This window comes from Mobula hypostoma, chromosome 1 (assembly GCF_963921235.1).
Source record: "Mobula hypostoma chromosome 1, sMobHyp1.1, whole genome shotgun sequence".
Lineage (NCBI taxonomy): Eukaryota > Metazoa > Chordata > Chondrichthyes > Myliobatiformes > Myliobatidae > Mobula > Mobula hypostoma.
In genome coordinates, this window is record NC_086097.1 from 179531158 (window position 1) to 179552166 (window position 21009).

Consider the following 21009-nt stretch of genomic DNA (forward strand, 5'->3'; position numbering starts at 1 on the left):
CAGTTGTTTTAGACAACGATAAAGAAGGGGGGAAATTAAAGGGTGAGAGGTGGCATCACTAGTCCTGGAAAATGTCAATGGAGTGCTTAGACAGGGTAGACTGGAGGATTCATCTACAGTGGCTACATGGGTGAAACTGAGGATTACGAAAGGGATGACCACATAATGGGATTATACTATAGACCACCCAATAGTCAGCAGGATTTAGAGGAATAAATTTGTAGAGATCACGCACAGTTGCAAGAAATATAAGATTGTGATGGTAGTCTTCTGATGACAGGTTGACCAAGCTAGGGCTTTTCTCTTTGTGGATCAAGGAAGATAAAAGATGACTTGACAGGAATGTATAAGATGGTAAGATGTATAAATAGAGTGCACAGCCAGAGCCCTTTTGCCAGGGTGGAAGTGGCTAATATGAGAGGACATATCTACAATAAATATCGGCAGCATGGAGTAAATGAGGTGCTCGAGGAATATAAAGAATGTAAAAAGAATCTTAAGAAAGAAATTAGAAAAGCTTTGGCAAGTAAGGTGAAAATAAATCCCACGGGTTTCTACAGATATATTAATAGCAAAAGGATAGTGAGGGATAAAATTGGTCCCTTAGAGAATCAGAGTGGACAGCTATGTGTGGAGCCAAAAGAGACAGGGGAGATTCTGAACAATTTCTTTTCTTCGGTATTCACTAAGGAGAAGGATATTGAATTGTGTAAGGTAAGGGAAACAGGTAGGGAAGTTATGGAAACTGTGATGATTAAAGAAGAGGAAGTATTGGAGCTTTTAAGGAATATAAAAGTGGATAAGTCTCCTGGTCCTGACAGGATATTCCCTAGGGCCTTGAGGAAAGTTAGTGTGGAAATAGCAGGGGCTCTGACAGAAATATTTCAAATGTCATTAGAAACGGGGATGGTGCCGGAAGATTGGCGTATTGCTCATGTTGTTCCATTGTTTAAGAAGGGTTCTAAGAGTAAACCTAGCAATTATCGGCCTGTGAGTTTGACGTCAATGGTGGGTAAATTGATGGAAAGTATTCTTAGAGATGGTATATATAATTATCTGGATAGGCAGGGTCTGATTAGGAACAATCAACATGGATTTGTGTGTGGAAGGTCATGGTTGACAAATCTTATTGAATTTTTTGAAGCGGTTACTAGGAAAGTTTACAAGGGTAAAGCGGTGAATGTTGTCTATATGCACTTCAGTAAGGCCTTTGACAAGGTTCCACACTGAAGGTTAGTTAGGAAGGTTCAATCGTTAGGTATTAATAGCGAAGTAGTAAAATGGATTCAGCAGTGGCTGGATGGGAGATGTCAGAGAGTAGTGGTGGATAACTGTTTGTCAGATTGGAGGCCGGTGACCAGTGGTGTGCCTCAGGGATCTGTACTGGGTCCAATGTTATTTGTCATATACATTAATGATCTGGATGATAGAGTGGTAAACTGGATGAGCAAGTATGCAGATGATACTAAGATAGGTGGAGTTGTGGAAAATGAAGTAGGTTTTCAAAGCTTGCAGAGAGATTTAGGCCAGTTAGAAGAGTGGGCTGAAAGATGGCAGATGGAGTTTAATGCTGATAAATGTGAGGTGCTACATTTTGGTAGGACTAATCAAAATAGGGCATACATGGTAAATGGTAGGGCATTGAAGAATGCAGTAGAACGGAGGGATCTAGGAATAATGGTGCATAGTTCCCTGAAGGTGGAATCTCATCTGGATAGGATGGTGAAGAAAGCTTTTGGTATGCTGGCCTTTATAAATCAGAGCATTGAGTATAGGAGTTGGGATGTAATGTTGAAATTGTACAAGGCATTGGTGAGGCCAAATTTGGAGTATTGTGTACAGTTCTGGTCACCGAATTATAGGAAAGATGTCAACAAGATAGAGAGAGTACAGAGAAGATTTACTAGAATGTTATCTGAGTTTCATCACCTAAGTTACAGAAAAAGGTTGAACAAGTTGGGTCTTTAGTCTTTGGAGCGTAGAAGGTTGAGGGGGAACTTGATAGAGGTATTTAAAATTATGAGGGGGATAGATAGAGTTGACGTGGATAGGTTTTTTCCATTGAGAGTGGGGGAGATTCAAACAAGAGGACATGAGTTGAGAGTTAAAGGGCAAAAGTTTAGGGGTAACATGAGGGGGAACTTCTTTACTCAGAGAGTGGTGGCTGAGTGGGGAACGAGCTTCCAGCAGAAGTGGTTGAGGAAGGTTCGATGTTGTCATTTAAAGTTAAATTGGATAGATATACGGACAGGAAAGGAATGGAGGGTTATGGGCTGAGTGCAGGTCGGCGGGACTAGGTGAGAGCAAGAGTTCAGCACGGACTAGAAGGGCCGAGGTGGCCTGTTTCCGTGCTGTAATTATTATATGGTTATAATTTTAAGGTGATTGGGAGCTAAGTACAGGGGAGATGTCAAGATAGGTTACTTTCCAGAGAGTGGTAAATGTGTGGAACGCACTGCCGGGGTGGTGGTAGAGATGGATACATTAGGAACATTTATGAGACTCTTAGATAGGCACATGGATGAAAGAAAATGGAGGGGCATGCAGGAAGGAAACATTAGATTGATCTTGGAGTAGGTTAAAAGACCAACAGGCCTGTAACCATGCTGTACTGTTCTATATATTTGCTGCAAAAAAAATCTGTCACACAGGATTCTGAATTTGAAACTTATCACTGTTTGCTTCTGCGTCAAAATCTTGCACCGCCCCACCTAGTGACAACTTGGGAGCATAGTTACTTCATGAACACGTCTTGTCAGGGAATGAGAGATGGGCAGTTACTGTCATGCTTGGCAGCTGTACCCACATTCAGGGAATGACTAAAATGCCATCTTCTTGCAGCTACATTGGGTAGGAGGTACAGAAACTTGAAGTCCCAAACCACTAAGTTCAGGAACAACTACTTCCCTTCAATCATTTGCTTCTTGAATCAACTGGCAAATTCTTAATTACTAACTCAGTATAGCAACAGTATGACCACTTTGATCATTTTGCATGCAAATTGACTTTGTTTCTTTCCTCCCTGTTGAAACCCTTTCTTGTAAAGATTATGTACAACTTATAGTCATCGAAAAATACAACACAGAAATAGGCCCTTCAGCCCATCTAGTATGTGTGGAACCATATAAACTGCCTACTCCCATTGACCTGCACCAGGACCATCGCCATCCACGTACCCATCCAAACTACCCTTAAATGTTGAAATGACACTAGCATGCACCACTTGGACTGACAGCTTGTTCTACATTCTCACAACCCTCTGAGTGAAGAAGCTTCCCCTCATGTTCCCCTTAAACTTCTCACCTTTCACTCCTAACCCATAACCTCTAGTTGCATTCCCACACAACCTCAGAGGTAAGAGCCTGTTTGCATTGACCCTATCAATACCCCTCTTAAGTTTGTATATTTTGTAATAACTTCATATTTTTTCTTGTATGATGTTTTAAGAACATTATACATTGGGGCAAATTAGGCCTTTTGGCCCATCAACTCTGACTTATCAAGAATATATCAACCTCTGCCTTAAGTACACCCAGCAACCTGGCCTCCACAGCCGCCTATGGCAACGAATTCCACAGATTCCCCACCCTCTGGTTAAATAAATACCTCATCTCCATGCTAAATGTAAGAACCTCTATTCTAAAGTTGCACCCTCTGGTCCTAGATTCCCTCACTATAGGAAACATCCTCTCCACATCCACTCTATCTAGGCCTTTCAACATTTGATAGGTTGCCCCAAGATCCACCCGTCATTCTTCTAAATTCCAGCAAGTACAGGCCAAAGCCATCAAATGCTGCTATGATAAGCCCTTAATTCCTGGAATCATTCCCATGAACCTCCTTCGAACCCTCTCCAACGTCAGCACATCCTTTCTCAGATAAGGGGCCCAAAATTGATCACAAAATTTCAAGTGAGGTGCAAAGGGACTTGAGGATCTCTTGTCTCCTTTACCACCAACTCAACTTGCAAGTTAACCTTCAGGGAATCCTGCATGAAGATTCTCAGGTCCCTTTTCACCTCAGATTTTAAAAAATAGTCTACACTTTTGTTCCTTCCAACAAGTACCTGACCACGCACTGCCAGACACTGCATTCCTTCATTGCCCGTTCTCCTAATCTAAGTCCTTCTGCAGCCTCACCGCTTCCTCAACACTATCCACCGCTTCCTCAACACTATCCGCCGCTCCACCAATCTTCATATCATCTGCAAACTTAGCCACAAAGCCAGAAATTCCATCATCCAAATCACTGGCATACAAAGTAAAAAGAAGCGGTCCCAACACTGACCCCTGTGGAACACCACTAGTCACTGGCAGCCAGTCATAAAAGGCTCCTTCTATTCTCACTCTTTGACTCCTGCCAATCAGCCAATACTCTATCCATGCTAGTATCTTTCCTGTAATACTAAGGGTACTTATCTTGCTAAGCAGCCTCATGTGAGGTATTTTGAAGAAATGTCTTGTACTGCTGCTCTTGATGGCAAAAAAAAACTTAAAAAATGAACAATTCATATAACATAGGACAAGAAACACATTTACTATTTTGATTCAGCTCAATATTTAGCTTTCAGAGGGAAACAAATAGCCAAAATGAAATATTTTCCACATACCTTAAGATGTCAAATTAAATAACTGCACTAATATAAATGAGTTGATACATTCGCCATCCTGTAATGCTGGAAAATAAGGAAAAGTGAAAGGAAACAGTAATCAAAGAAACAAAAGGCAGAATGCTCAGTAGGTATCTAAGCTGTCAGCATCAACGAGTTCCTACATGGTACTAGACGGCTGCAGTGATGAGTTGTCCCAAAGAAATAGGTGGTCTGCAAAAGCATTTTGTATTTGGTTTTGCCATTCAAAAATAGTAAACCTGACATTAATAGATTAAGAGGACTGCGTGTCCTCATAATCTAATCTAAAAAAAAGCCAAAGCTTATCTCAGGCTAGTAATGATACTGTTTTGGAAGATTTTACTGCAGACAAGGTTTTAAATACTATTGACGGTGTCAGAAAGAACACTGCTGCTGGTCCGGATGGTGCATCTCTAAACAGGATTTGCAAAACAGGCATTAACACGTTAATTAGAATGTATTCTTCTTGGGTTTGATGTGGGAAAATTCTAGCCAGTGTCAAGAAAAGTTACTTGCAGCCACACAACAGCCGGTAAATTGATCATACCAGTCACCCATATACTTGGCTGGAAAAGAGAGGAAATATCTAAGCTGGGAAATAGTAACCTGGGAAGTATCTGCACAGAGAAAGTGGAATAGAGGTTGGGGTATGGATGAGAGGATAGCAATGTATGGCATCTACAAGTTGTGCTGGAGTTACTCATCTAGACTACTTACACACTTGTACTGGCAGCAAGGCAAGGGCAGCAGATTCTTTGGAGTAACACCATCTCACTCTTACAAGGAAATATAGAGCACCGTGGCAGCACAATGGTTAGCACACTATAACTCAATGTGGAGTTCAGAGTTCAATTCTGGCACCGTCTGTAAGGAATGTGTACATTCTCTTTGTGACCACATGAGTTTCCTCCGTGTGGTAACTTCTACTTTGAAAAAGGCACACTTGACAGCTTCGTGCCAAAGAAACAACTTTATCTCGAACACCAAAACCGTTATGTATACACAGAGGCTTTTACAACCCATACGGCAAGGCAGGAACACTATATACAAAGCACACCGGAAGTAAAAAGAATGGAAGTAAAACCCCCCATTATCATAATTAGTATTAACTTACTTTTAATAATGCTCACATTACAACACTTCTCCCCCTTTAAAATCCAACATTCCCCAAATGTAAAAAAAACTAGGAAATAAAAACACTGGTGTTATTAACTTGCATAACCCTGAAAACTTATACTAGTATCTCAGCAAGTTTATCTATACAAAACATCTGGAAAACATGACAGATTCAACATTCAATCTAACAACAACAAAAAAACGGTTCCGTCAAAGATTCAGTCTGTCAGGAGATTTACAAGTGCGCTGTGATCTCCGGACTACTCCCGATGACCCAGCAGGCACCGCTGGTGAGGGTGTTTTGGGTGGATCTGGTTTTGGGGGCATGAGAAGGGTCTGTGTGTCTGCGTGAGAATGTCCATCCTCTTCAGGGGACCCCGACCCCTCTGCCAGTGTCTCTCCCTCTGGCAAAGTCACTGGTGGACATGCTTCCGCAGTTGTCTGTCTCACTTTTGCCTTCGTGTCTGGGCGCAGCAGGTCCAATCTTTTTTTTAATATAATTTTTATTGAGTTTTCAAAGTAATTACAAGAGAAAAAATATCTACTCTCCCCCCTCCCCTTAACCCTCCCCCCAATATATACTACTACCTAAAGAGAAAAGAAAAAAGAAGAACCGCCTGAATATTGGAAGGTTTCCACATGCTCCATGGGATTAAAAATAAATTTTATATATATTTGTTACTTTCCCCAAGGAACCAAGATCTTTATCATATCTAAAACATTACTTAGCTTCTCAACTCTCATAGTTCCCTGGGGAATCTCTTTGAACTTCACCATGTTGCTATGTGTTTCCCTCCCAATCATCCAGGCAAAAAGAAAAAAAAGATGAGATACAAAAAAAGAAAAAACAAAATACCCCCCCACTAATGTTGTGAATGAAAAGATACACAACACTACCCCCCTCCATTCTGCAGGTCGTGGCTATTGCCACGTTGCACACATGAGTAACGTAGCGATTGATCAGTGTTTCTTCCAGCTCCCCCGTAACAAAAAAAATTGTATATATATAAAAAAAATTAATGTCATTATTTCCAACTAGCATTCCTCAAATTTTAACCTTTCTTCCCCTCCCTCATATAATTAATAATATATTTATATATTCATCCGCCTAAAAATCCAACAGGCCTATTCCTTGATCCAGTCTTCATCTTCAATCCATCTCGCTCCCCTGGATTTGTTCTTGTATCTGGTGAATATTCAAAGAATCTCGCACAAACTCCTCTGCTTTCCGGTAATCCTCAAAAAATCTTTTTTCTCCACCAGTCAAAAAAATCTTCAAGGTTGCAGGATAACGCAATATAAATTAATAACCGTGATCCCATAGGGCTTTTTTCACTGGATTAAATTTCTTCCTTCTCTTCAAAAGTTCATAACTTATGTCAGGGTAGAAAAAAATGTTCTTCCCTTCTATCATCAGTGGCCCTTTTCTCTTCTTGGCAGCTTGGACAGCCACCTGTAGAATCATTTCTTTATCTTGAAATCTTAAGAATTTTATTAAAATTGATCGTGGATATTGGTCATCTTGTGGTTTTGGTCTTAGAGCTCTATGTACCCGCTCAATTTCAATTGATCGATCTTCCTCTTTCATTTGCAAGGTTTTCAGGATCCATCTTTGAAAAAATTCTATAGGATTATCTCTCTCTATACCTTCTTTAAGACCAACAATTTTAATATTATTACGTCTGCTAAAATTTTCCAACACGTCCACTTTCTCCAAGAGTCGATTTCTTTCCGTTCCAGACAAGCACATAATTTTCTGTTTTTTCCACTCTATCATTAATATGCTCCATTGTTCTTTCCATCTTCTGAAGTTTCTTATCCATTTTATCCTGTCTTTTCATAGCTTTATCATAGCACATCTTTACGTCTCTAAGCTCTGTTCTTAATTTTCTTAGTTCAGCCGTTAATTGCAATAAAGCCTCTCTTATGTTTCCGTCGTCTCCTTTACTTCCAGTCTCTTCCAGTTCTTCCTCCTCTTCTTCATCTGTATTCTCTGCTGAATCCGATTCTGACTCTGAGTCACTTTCAGTTGCAGTGGCCGTCGGTTCTTGTAGTTTAAGTTGTGTCGATTTGCGCATGTGTACTTCTTTGTGCATGCGCATTTCCGGCATCTTCTTCCGAGAGACCGCTACCGCCACCATTGCTCCCTGTTCTTCTACGCCAGAGATGAAATGCGTCTCCTCCAAAGGAGATCCAACCTGAATCCGAGGCTCCATCGCTGCAGTAGGCCCTTTTTTCTTCCCATCTCGCGGCAACTTCACAACAACAGACTTCTTCTGTTGCGGTTTACGAGGCATATCATAGAGTAGTCTTACGAAGTTTATAAGTAGTTTTCGGAAAGTATTTATTAACTTTACTTTGTTTAAATGGTACTTTGCTGATTTTTTACGGGAGAGCTGGATTTACACGTCTCAATCCCACGTCATCATGTGACCCCCCCCAGCAGGTCCAATCTTGACTTGGGCCTACGCCCCATCAGTATCTCTACTGGAGTGTGGGCAGTTGTAGTCTGTGGTGTGAGGCGGTATTTAAACAGGAAACATGAAAGCCGAATGCCAAGAGTCCCCTGTCATCTGCTTCAGGCTTTCCTTCACTGTCTGAACAGCCCGCTCAGCCAAACCATTGGAGGCTGGGTGGAAAGGAGCCGTCCGAATGTGATGAATGCCATTCTGTTGCATGAACTCACTGAACAGCTCACTGGTGAACGTCGGGCCATTATCAATGACCCGAGTGTCAGGCAACCCATGGACTGCAAACACTTGCCTGAGTTTGTGTACGGTTGAGGGGGCTGTGATATCGCTCATGATATGAGCTTCGATCCATTTAGAATGCGCATCTACCATTACAAGAAACACCTGCCCCGTAAAAGGGCCAGCAAAGTCCAAATGTAGCCTAGACCAGGGGTGGTCTGGCCACTCCCATGGGTGCAAAGGAGCTGGTGGTGGCATATTCTGATTAGTCAGACATTGCGTGCATGATTTTACCTTGTTCTCCAGATCCTGATCCATTCCTGGCCACCAAACTAGGACCTTGCAAGGCTTTTCATTCGAGACACCCCTGGATGAGTCTCATGAATTTCCTCCACAATCTGTGAACGGCCAGGGGGAGGCACGATGACCCTCGCCCCCCAGAAAATGCAGCCATCCTGCAGACTGAGTTCTGTCTTGCGTTTGGCATAAGGCCTCAGTTCCTCTCCTTCCACAACCTTGTAAAAGAAAAGTCTCAACTTGGGACAGGACTGGGTCCCTCTCTGTCCACTGCTTGATTTGGGTCGCCTTTACAGGTGTCTCCGACAGCCTCTCCAATGAAAACACAGTCTCTGGAGGCACATATGTAGCAACAGGTGTCTCAGATAAAGGTAATCGACTCAGTGCATCGGCGTTTGTATCATCCCCACCCACTCTGTACACTATAATGTACTGGTAGGCTGACAGTGTAAGAGCCCAACGCTGTATCCTGGCTGAGGCTAGTGGTGGGATGCATCTAGTCTCACTGAAAAGGTTCATCAGTGGTTTATGGTCCGTATAAATTGTAAATACGCGTCCATAAAGGTACTGATGAAAGCGTTTGACCGCAAAAACAATGGCCAGACCTTCTTTGTCTAGCTGTGAATATCCCTTCTCAGCAGCTGTCAGGTTACGTGAAGCAAAACCAATAGGTTTCTCTGAACAGTCCTCCATTACATATGAGAGAACTGCCCCGGATCCATAGGGCGAGGCATCGCATGCAAGGGTGATCTCCTTGTCTGGGTCATAGTGAACAAGCAGCTTCGCTGAGTGGAGGAGTTCTTTCACTTCCTTGAAAGCTTTCTCCTGCTCTTCACCCCACTGCCACTTAGAGTCATTGTGAAACAGCTTATACAGTGGGGTCAAAACCCTTAAGAGGTCAGGAAGAAACTTGCAATAATAATTCACCATGCCTAAAAATGATCTGAGTTCTGTGACAGTCTTAGGGCTTGGGGCCTCCTTGATAGCTCTCACTTTGTCCTCCACAGGGCAAAGCCCCTCAGCTGTGATCTTGTGTCCCAGGTAAGTCACACCCGATGCCAGGAACACTCATTTTCCGCGTTTCAACCACAGCCCTGCGTCTGAGAGCCTCTTCAGCACCCGTTCTAAATTAGCCAGATACTCCACCTCCGTAGCCCCATGATCAAAATATCATCAAGGTACACTGCTATGTGCGGAATCCCATGCAGTAAAGTGTCCATTGTCCTTTGGAAAATGGCAGGGCTGGACGCCACTCCAAACGCCAGGCGATTGTACTTGAATAATCCCTTGTGACGTACTCCTTTGAATCCTCGTCGAGCAGCAGCTGTTGGTAGGCACGGCTCATGTCCAGCTTTGTGAACAGCTTACCCCCTGACAGGGTCGCAAACAGGTCATCCACCCGTGGCAATGGGTACTCCTCCAGCCTAGAGACCTGATTCACCGTAAGCTTATAATCCCCACATATCCTCACCGTTTTGTCTGCCTTCAAAACTGGAACAATGGGAGCTGCCCACCTTGAAAGCTGAATGGGATCAATAATGCCCAGCCTCTGTAAACGTTCCACCTCCTCGACTTTGCCTTTCATGGCATAGGGCACCGACCTGGGCTTAAAAAAACGTGGTGTAGCCTCAGGGTCAACATGGAGTTTCACTGTCACGCCCTTCAGTGTTCCCAGCTCGTCCCTGAAAACGTCACTGTACCGCTGCAGAACGTCCTCCGTCGTGCGTACATACTTAATTTCATGCCGGTTTAGCCGGATTTTGCAAAGCCAATCGCGACCCAAAAGACTGGGCCCCCTGCCCTTAGCTATCACTAGCCTGGCTTCAGCCTTCTGACCCCCAGCTGAAATGTCCACATATAACGCCCCTAAATGAGGTATGGGCTGCCCCTTATATGTCCTAAGTTTGAGCTTTGACGGTCTAATGGGAGGCAGGTTGGACCCCCATATCCTCCTGTAGGTCTCCTCACTAATGACCAATGCAGTAGCCCCTGAATCAATCTCAAACTTAATGTCCTTTCCCCTGACAGTGACTGTGGCATAATATGGTTCAGGTGGTTCCTCATCTGTTTCCACTGCAAACATGTTGTAGGCACACGCTGCCTCTTCATCTGCACCTTCTAGATGGAGTGTGGCTGTCCAACCTTGTTCAGCTTTCCCCTGCCCAGGCTTAATCTTACCCTTTGAACTTCTGCACTTTTTAACTAAATGTCCCTTTTTGCTACAAGCATGGCAGACAGTGTCTTTGAATTTGCAATCATTTGCATAGTGTGTCCCTCCACACCGGAAACATTCCACCCGCTTTGCCTGTTTACCAGTCTCCCTCCTGACTTGGCGCACTGCCGCCGACTGCAACCCCCCATGTCCTTTCTGGATATCCTTGACATTATTAGCAGCCATCTCCATGCCTGGGGCAATCTCTAAGGCTTTCTTGAAAGTCAACGGTGGGGTTTCCCCTAACAGGCGGTGTTGTATGCCGTCATTATTAATGCCACATACCAATCTATCACGGAGCACGTCTTCCAACACTGCTCCAAAATCACAATGCTCCAACAGCTGCTGAAGCTCGGCCACAAAATTGGCCACAGACTGACCTGGCTTCCTGAAACGGCTGTGAAACTTACACCTTTGGACTACCACGGAAGGTTTCGGATTGTAGTGGTTCCCCACGAGCTTGACCAGTTCGTCATATGGAATGTCCCCCGGTTTCCGCGGTGTGGCTAAATTCCTTATTAGCTTGTAAGCCTTCGCCCCACACACACTCAGGTGAATAGAGCACTTCTTAGCCTCCTCAGTAATTCCATTAGCACAGAAAAAGTGTCCCAACCTTTCCTCATACTCCTGCCAGTCCTCCATTACCTCCACAAAATCAATGATAGTCCCAAACGTAGCCATCTGAATGCGAGGCCCCTTATCGGCACTGGTGCTCCCACTCGAAACGTGCCGACACGTCCACAAAACATGTTAACCTCGTCGCCAAAAATATGTAGTAACTTCTACTTTGAAAAAGGCACACTCGACAACTTCATGCCCAAAGAAACCACTTTATCTCGAACATCAAAACCATTATGTATATACAGAGGCTTTTACAACCCGTACGGCATGGCAGGAACACTATATACAAAGCACACCGGAAGTAAAAAGAACAGAAGTAAATCCCCCCATTATCCTAATTAGTATTAACTTACTTTTAATAATGCTCACATTACAACACTCCGGGTGCTCCAGTTTCATCCCAAAATCCAAAGACGTACCAGTTAGTAGATTAATTGTTCATTGTAAATTGTCTTAAGGTTATGCTTGATTTAAATAGGTGGATTGCTGGCAGCACGACCCATTGGACCAGAGTGGCCTGTTCTGCTCTGTTTCTCTAAATAAATAAATATTGTCACCTCTTCATTATTAAGAGTTTAAATCCTGGAACACACTCCTTGGCAACATTGTGGCAGCTTAAAAACATAACTACTTGCTGTACCTATATAAATGAGATGGGACCACAGATCCCTTTATAATACAATACTTTACATTCATCCATTTAAGTAACAGTTCTTTTTTCAAAGCAACACACACACAATGCTGGAGGAGCTCAGCAGGTCAGGCAGCATCTATGGAAAAGAGTAAACCAAAGAAACCATAGAAAAACTACAGCACAGAAACAGGCCTTTTGGCCCTTCTTGGCTGTGCCGAACCATTTTCTGCCTAGTCCCACTGACCTGCACACGGACCATATCCCTCCATACACCTCCCATTCATGTATCTGTCCAACTTATTCTTAAATGTTAAAAAAGAACCCGCATTTACCACCTCGTCTGGCAGCTCATTCCATACTCTCACCACTCTCTGTGTGAAGAAGTCCCCCCAATGTTCCCTTTAAACTTTTCCCCCCTCACCCTTAACCCATGTCCTCTGGTTTTTTTCTCCCCTTGCCTCAGTGGAAAAAGCCTGCTTGCATTCACTCTATCTATACCCATCATAATTTTATATACCTCTATCAAATCTCCCCTCATTCTTCTACGCTCCAGGGAATAAAGTCCTAACCTATTCAACCTTTCACTGTAACTGAGAGTTTCTCAAGTCCCGGCAACATCCTCGTAAACCTTCTCTGCACTCTTTCAACCTTATTAATATCCTTCCTGTAATTTGGTGACCAAAACTGAACACAATACTCCAGATTCGGCCTCACCAATGCCTTATACAACCTCATCATAACATTCCAGCTCTTATACTCAATACTTTGATTAATAAAGGTCAATGTACCAAAAGCTCTCTTTACGACCCTATCTACCTGTGACGCCACTTTTAGGGAATTTTGTATCTATATTCCCAGATCCCTCTGTTCTACTACACTCCTCAGTGCCTTACTATTAACCCTGTATGTTCTACCTTGGTTTGTCCTTCCAACGTGCAATACCTCACACTTGTCTGTATTAAACTCCATCTGCCATTTTTCAGCCCATTTTTCCAGCTGATCCAAGTCCCTCTGCAGGCTCTGAAAACCTTCCTCACTGTCTACTACACCTCCAATCTTTGTATCATCAGCAAATTTGCTGATCCAATTTACCACATTATCATCCAGATCATTGATATAGATGACAAATAACAATGGACCCAGCACTGATCCTTGTGGCACACCACTAGTCACAGGCCTCCACTTGGAGAAGCAATTCTCTACTACCACTCTTTGGCTTCTACCATTGAGCCAATGTCTAATCCAATTTACCACCTCTCCATGTATACCGAGCGACTGAATTTTCCTAACTAACCTCCCATGCGGGACCTTGTCAAAGGCCTTACTGAAGTCCACGTAGACAATATCCACTACCTTCCCTTCATCCACTTTCCTGGTAACCTCCTCGAAAAACTCCAATAGATTGGTCAAACATGACCTACCACGCACAAAGCCATGTTGACTCTCCCTAATAAGTCCCTGTCTATCCAAATGCTTGTAGATTCTGTCTCTTAGTACTCCCTCCAATAACTTACCTACCACCGACGTTAAACTTACTGGCCTATAATTTCCCGGATTACTTTTCGATCCTTTTTTAAACAACGGAACAACATGAGCCACTCTCCAATCCTCCAGCACCTCACCCGTAGACAGCGACATTTTAAATATTTCTGCCAGGGCCCCTGCAATTTCAACACTAGTCTCCTTCAAGGTCCAAGGGAACACCCTGTCAGGGTCCGGGGATTTATCCTCAAGACAGCAAGCACCTCCTCCTTTTCAATCTGTACAGTTTCCATGATCTCACTACTTGTTTCCCTTAACTCCATAGACTTCATGCCAGTTTCCTTAGTAAATACAGACGCAAATAACCTATTTAAGATCTCCCCCATTTCCTTTGGTTCCGCACATAGCCGACCACTCTGATCTTCAAGAGGACCAATTTTATCCCTTAAAATCCTTTTGCTCTTACCTGTAAAAGCTCTTTGGATTATCCTTCACTTTGACTGCCAAGGCAACCTCATGTCTTCTTTTAGCCCTCCTGATTTCTTTCTTAAGTATTTTCTTGCACTTCTTATACTCAAGCACCTTATTTACTCCCTGTTTCCTATACATGTCATACAACTCCCTCTTCTCCTTTATCAGAGTTGCAATATCCCTTGAGAACCAAGGTTCCTTATTCCTATTCACTTTGCCTTTAATCCTGACAGGAACATACAAACTCTGCACTCTCAATATTTCCCCTTTGAAGGCTTCCCACCTACCAATCACATCTTTGCCAGAGAACAACCTGTCCCAATCCATGCTTTTTAGATCCTTTCTCATTTCTTCAAATTTGGCCTTCTTCCAGTTCAGAGCCTCAACCCTAGGACCAGATCTATCCTTGTCCAAGATCAAGTTGAAACTAATGGTGTTATGATCACTGGAACCAAAGTGCTCCCCGACACAGACTTCCGTCACTTGTTCTAACTCGTTTCCTAACAGGAGATCCAATATTGCATCCCCTCCAGTTGCCCTCTATATATTGATTTAGAAAACTTTCCTGAACACATTTTACAAACTCTAAACCATCTAGACCCCTGACAGTATGGGAGTCCCAATCAATATATGGAAAATTAAAATCCCCTACCACCACAACTTTATGTTTCCTGCAGTTGCCTGCTATCTCTCTGCAGACTTGCTCTTCCAATTCTCGTTGACTATTGGGTGGTCTGTAATACAATCCCACTAATGTGGCCATACCTTTCCTGTTTCTCAGCTCCACCCATAAGGACTCAGTAGACAAGCCCTCTAATCTGTCCTGCCTGAGCACTACTGTAATATTTTCCCTAACAAGCAATGCTACTCCCCCACCTTTCATTCCTCTGCCTCGATCACATCTGAAACATAGGAACCCTGGAATATTAAGCTGCCAGTCCTGCCCCTCCTGCAGCCAATTGCTATAACGCCATAATTCCACGTGTCAATCCACGCCCTCAACTCATCCGCCTTCCCCGCAATACTCCTAGCATTGAAATATATACACCTCAGGAGATTTTTACCACCATTCACAACTTTTCTATTAGCGGATTTGCTTGAACTTTTAACATCATTTATTTTCACCTCAGCCACACTGTCAGCTCTGGCACGCTGGTTCCCATCCCCCTGTAAATCTAGTTTAAAGCCTCCCCAATAGCACTAACAAACCTCCCTGAAAGGATATTGGTCCCCCTGTAGTTCAAGTGTAACCCGTCTCTCTTGTACAGGTCCTACCTGCCCCAGAAGAGGTCCCAATGATCCTGAAATCTGAAACCCTGCCCTCTACACCAGTTCCTCAGCCGCTTGTTCCTCCTCCAGAGCATCCTATTCCTACCCTCACTGGCATGTAGCACAGGTAGCAATCCTGAGATTACCACCCTCGAGGTCCTGCTTTTCAACTTCCTTCCAAGCTCTCCATACTCACTGTCCAGGACCTCCTCACTCTTCCTTGCTATGTCATTGGTACCGATGTGCACCATGACATCTGGCTGGTCACCCTCCCACTTCAGAATGTCATGCAATTGATCAGAGACATCCCTGACCCTGGCACCCGGGAGGCAACAAACCATCCTGGATTCTCTGTCACAACCACAGAACCTCCTATCTGCACCTCTAACTATAAAGTCCCCTATCACTACCGCTCTCCTCTTTCTCCCCCCTCCCTTCTGCACTGCAGAGCCAGACTCAGTGCCAGAGATCCGGCTACTACAGCTTGTCCCAGGTAAGTCATCCCCCGCGACAGTATCCAATGCGGTATACTTGTTGTTGAGGGGAATGGCCACAGGGGAACCCTGCTCTACCTGCCCTTTCCTCTTCACTCGTCTGACAGTGACCCAATTTCCTGTCCTCTGCTCCTTTGGCATAACTACTTCCCTGTAGCTGCGATCTATAAATAAGTAAACATTTTGACCCTTCTTCAGGATTCTGAAATTTTTTTTATTCTCCTTTAAAAGTGATAATCTTACATGTTCTGACATTATACTCCATCTGCCAACTTCACGGTACAAACCATCTGCTGGTAAATGGGATCAGCATAGGTACTTACTTGATGGCATAAGGGTAAAGGTAGGCTGGTCCCACATTGTACACACTGCTTGTATTATCCTCAAAGAATTCCAGCAAATTATTTCCCCTTTGTATTGATTTTCTATAACAGGCACAAAGCTAACTGGAAAATAGTTTTTTTTGTCTTCTTTCTTTAATGGTCCTGTTACATTTGTGGCTTTCTGATCTTCTAGGACTACTCCAGAATTGAGGGAATTTTGGTGGATTACAAGTAATGCATTATTATCTCTGCAGGCTTGTCAGTTTCAAGACAGATTAGTTCAAGGGCAACTAGGGTGGACATGTGTTGGTCTTATTACAGGATTCTCAGTCATCCAGGCCAATGTGTATCAAGCAGTAGTAAATCAAGGCAACTGGACTTGCTGTGCTGTCCAGAAGACGTTTCACCACTCATCTGAGAGGCTTCTTCAGTTCTGATCCATGGTGGTTTAGTTTTCAAGTTTATAAACTCTGTGAGTTGCTTAGAAGTATTAAACTGCCCTCAAGTGATTGCTATAACTTTAAACTACTCACAGAGTTTATAGGCCGGAAAACTGCCCACCATGGATCAGAACTGAAGAAGCCTCTCGGACGACTGGTGAAATGTCTTCTAAACTACACAGCAAGTCCAGTTGCCTTGGCTTACTACTGCTTGATACACTTGTCTTGTTAGCATGCCCATTTCTCAAAAAGTGAATAAATAAAAATGTTAAAGGTGTTCAGAGGAATGATTACCAGTTGTGATACTAAGCCACACTACTGGGGAAGTTAGGAGTAATATGATTTATGGAACATCCTAAAGGAAAGATAGTGACAGATAAAGGGGATTTGGCAGCTCAAAACTGGACATCCAAGATATTTTGTGATCATTCAGCAGCAGAAATGTAGAGCAACAACCAATTTGCTGGAGGAACTCAGCTGGTTAAGCAGCATCTGCAGGAAGAAAGAATTTGTTGGCATTTCAAGTGAAAATGCTCCATCAGGACGGTGCAACAGAAATTTATACCACCGCAGTCTGTAAACACATGGCCCAATATATCCCTCACTCTACCAATACCATCAATACAGAGACACAAGAGAAAGCACGGATGCTGGAAATCTGGGTCAACATACACAAAATGCTGGAGGAACTCAGTGCTCAAGCAGCATCTTTGGAGGAAAATAAACAAACAACTTCTCAAGCAAAGTCCTTACATTAGGACCAGAAAGAAAGCAAAAGAAACAGAATTAAAGAGTGGAGTGGGGGAAGGATCTCATTGAAACTTACCAAGTATTGTAAGGCCTAGATACAGTGGATGTTGAGAGGATGTTTCCAATAGTGAGAGAGTCTAGGACCAGAGGGGACATTCTCAGAATACATGATGTTCCTTCACTACAGAAAATGAGAAGGAACTTCTTTAGCCAGAAAGTGGGTGAAGCTGTGGAATTAATTGCCATAGTTGGCTATGCACGCCAAATCAATGGATATATTCTCAGCAGCTGTCGATAAGTTCTTGATTAGTAAGGGCATCAAAGATTATGAGAAGACAGGAAAATGGATTTGAGGGAAAATAAATCAGCCATGATTGAAAGTCAGGGCAGATTCAAAGGGCTGAATAGCCTTTCTGCTCCTGTGTCTTCTGTTCTTATGGTGTTAAATCACAAATAGTGATTGGTAATTAAACAGATAATAGGTAGATGGTGGCTCCAAAAGCATTCACAGCCTAAACATAGGCAAGCCCAACATGAATTCTAAAGGCAAATTTAAAGTATCCATAATCATGTTCAACCAGAAGTGATGATTGAATGATTCATCTTGGCTTCCCACCATTTCAAAGGTTCAGTCAAACCTCATTTGATCCATTTTAGTTTCTAACAATTCACAAAAAACAGCCTTTAACTACTTCGATTCATTCCACGTGTTATCAAGTTGCAGCTGAGAGCACATCAAATGCAGTAAGAACAGATAATATCCTGGCCATTTCTAAACTAGCTGTGCCTTGGCACAATGCTTCCAGTGTAGTCATAACATTGGCACCTATCAACAGTGGAAATTTTCCAAGATATGCAGGCTTTACCGAAAGCAGGACAGAGCCAATCCATCTACACATAAAAGGTATTAGATCAATAATAGACCATTTGGCCCTTCTAGCTTGGCCTGCCATTCAAGAACATGCTCTGTCTCCTACCGGAGTTTATTTTCCTGCACTACTCTCAAATCCCATAAATTCCTAAAAATCCAGAAATCCATTCAAATCTATCTGAATAAACTCAATGACGGAATCTCACTGCGTGGGTTAGCGGTTGCAGAGGTGGCGTGTTTGAATTCCACATCCCATTCCCATTCTGATATGTCTATCCACGGCCTCCTCTACTGTAAAGATGAAGCCACACTCAGGTTGGAGGAACAACACCTTATATTCCGTCTGGGTAGCCTCCAACCTGATGGCATGAACATCGACTTCTCTAACTTCCGCTAAGGCCCCACCTCCCCCTCGTACCCCATCTGTTACTTATTTTTATGCACACATTCTTTTTCTCACTCTCCTTTTTCTCCCTCTGTCCCTCTGAATATACCTCTTGCCCATCCTCTGGGTGTCCCCCCCTTGTCTTTCTTCCCGGACCTCCTGTCAAATGATCCTCTTGTACCCCTTTTGCCTATCACCTGTCCAGTTCTCGGCTCTATCTCTCCCCCTCCTGTCTTCTCCTATCATTTTGGATCTCCCCCTCCCCCTCCCACTTTCAAATCTCTTACTAACTCTTCCTTCAGTTAGTCCTGACGAAGGGTCTCGGCCTGAAACGTCGACTGTACCTCTTCCTACAGATGCTGCCTGGCCTGCTGTGTTCACCAGCAACTTTGATGTGTGTTGCTTGAATTTCCAGCATCTGCAGAATTCCTCGTGTTTGTGTTCGAATTAGGTTGGGCAGGAGAGTTACTGAACTAGGGAGCTTGCTGGGGAGTAGAGTTACAATTGGTAAAAGAAGTTGGGTTGGGGCTCTAGAGTTACGATAGGTAAAAAGAATTAGATTGCGACAAGCAGCCAGTACCGCGTTTTATCTACTCATTATCGTTAGTTACAACTATCGCATCCTCACCATTTGCGGCTGAAGAAAGGACTTAGACCCCGCTGCCCATCAGAGTGGCCGCTGCTAGCGATGTGCGAGTCGTCACCGGCTCTGCACGGGATTGTGATGTCAATCTCCCGCCAGGGGAGCACGTGACCCCGGGACGTGCCCTTCTGATCCCGTATGGCGTCGCACTTGAAAGTGTTGACAGTACTCCGTCTTCTAACACCACTTCTATTTCTACACCCTTCCTCCACTCTGTGACCCACTCCGGCCTCTACCCGTCTCCCGGTCTCTGTAACTCATCCCAAAAGGATGCGTTGCTGATTGGTGGTCTTTGTTTAGTAGTTTACCGGCAGGGATTCTTTGTTGTTTGCTACCTGCAGGCAGAGGGGATTAATTAGATAGTTCTCATGATCGCACAGACACTGGGCTGATGGGTCTGATCCTAGCTGTTCTCTGTTTTCCGTCCTATTGACTTGTTTGTGAATGGAGATGTAATTAGTGAGTTCAGAATAAGGTTCATTATCACCGGCATGTGATGAGAAATTTGTTAACTTAGCAGCGGCAGTTCAATGCAATACATAATAGAGAAAAAAAACACAAAATAAAATAAGAATAAATAAATCAATTACAGTATACATATATTGACTAGATTAAAAATCGTGCAAAAAACGAATACTATATATTAAAAAAAAGTGAGATAGTGTCCAAGGGTTCAATGTCCATTTAGGAATCAGATGGCAGAGGGGAAGAAGCTGTTCCTGAATCGCTGAGTGTGTGCCTTCAAGGCTTCTGTACCTCCTACCTGATGGTAACAGTGAGAAAAGGGCATGTCCTGGGTGCTGGAGGTCCATAATAACGGACGCTGCCTTTCTGAGACACCGCTCCTTGAAGATGTCCTGGCTACTTTGTAGGCTAGTACCCAAAACGGCGCCGACTAAATTTACAACCCTCTGTAGCTTCTTTCGGTCCTGTGCAGTAGTCCCCCCTCCCAAACCAGACAGTGATGCAGCATATCACAATCCTCTCCATTACACATCTATATAAGTTTTTGAGTGTATCTGTTGACGTACCAAATCTCTTCAAACTCCGAATGAAGTATAGCCGCTATGTAGCCTTCTTTATAACTGCAACGATATGTTGGGACCAGGTTAGATCATCAGAAATCTTGGCACCCAGGAACTTAAAACTGCTCACTCTCTCCACTTCTGATCCCTCTGAGGATTGGTATGCGTTCCTTCATCTTACAAGAGAAACTGAGTGTCAGGAAAACATGGGCATTTACGTGCCGTGAGTTACAATGTAGAATAAGTTGCCTGAAGATCTGGAGGGAACAATTAATTGTCTTTCAAAAAGAATTTGGTTAAATACTTTAAGAAATGTTTAAGGCTATGAACCTATGAACACAAGGTTAGGGAATAGGAATACCAGTAATTCCCATGTTTTAGCCATTTGATAATGAAAATTCATCCACATGGAATCACAAATCATTACCCAAAAATTTGAAACACAGAATAAAATTCCCTCCTACAGAATTTAATGCAGGGAAAGAAAAAAAAACAAAAATGTTCTCATTAGTCACTCAATACAGAGAGACAATACAATTTGAATATGTTGTTAGCACATCAGTTGCGTTGGCAGTCAGTCGATTCCTTCTTTTGCTCCGTCCTCTCCAGTCTGAGGACATGTAAACCCAGCATCCCAGAGTGCATTACTGCCATGC

At 43.4% G+C, this 21009-nt stretch overlaps 1 protein-coding gene across 1 annotated transcript in view; it reads right to left on the reverse strand.

Annotated features, from left to right (window-relative positions):
• LOC134352904 (uncharacterized) overlaps nt 1–19422 on the reverse strand; it is a 67973-nt gene extending 48551 nt beyond the window's left edge. The window contains exons 1-2 of the transcript XR_010019504.1: nt 19314–19422; nt 4610–4675 (exon numbers count right to left, since the gene is read on the reverse strand). The gene's annotated coding sequence lies outside the window, so the exon portion shown is untranslated. The remainder of the gene's footprint in view (nt 1–4609; nt 4676–19313) is intronic.
• Nucleotides 19423–21009: the final 1587 nt, after the last annotated feature.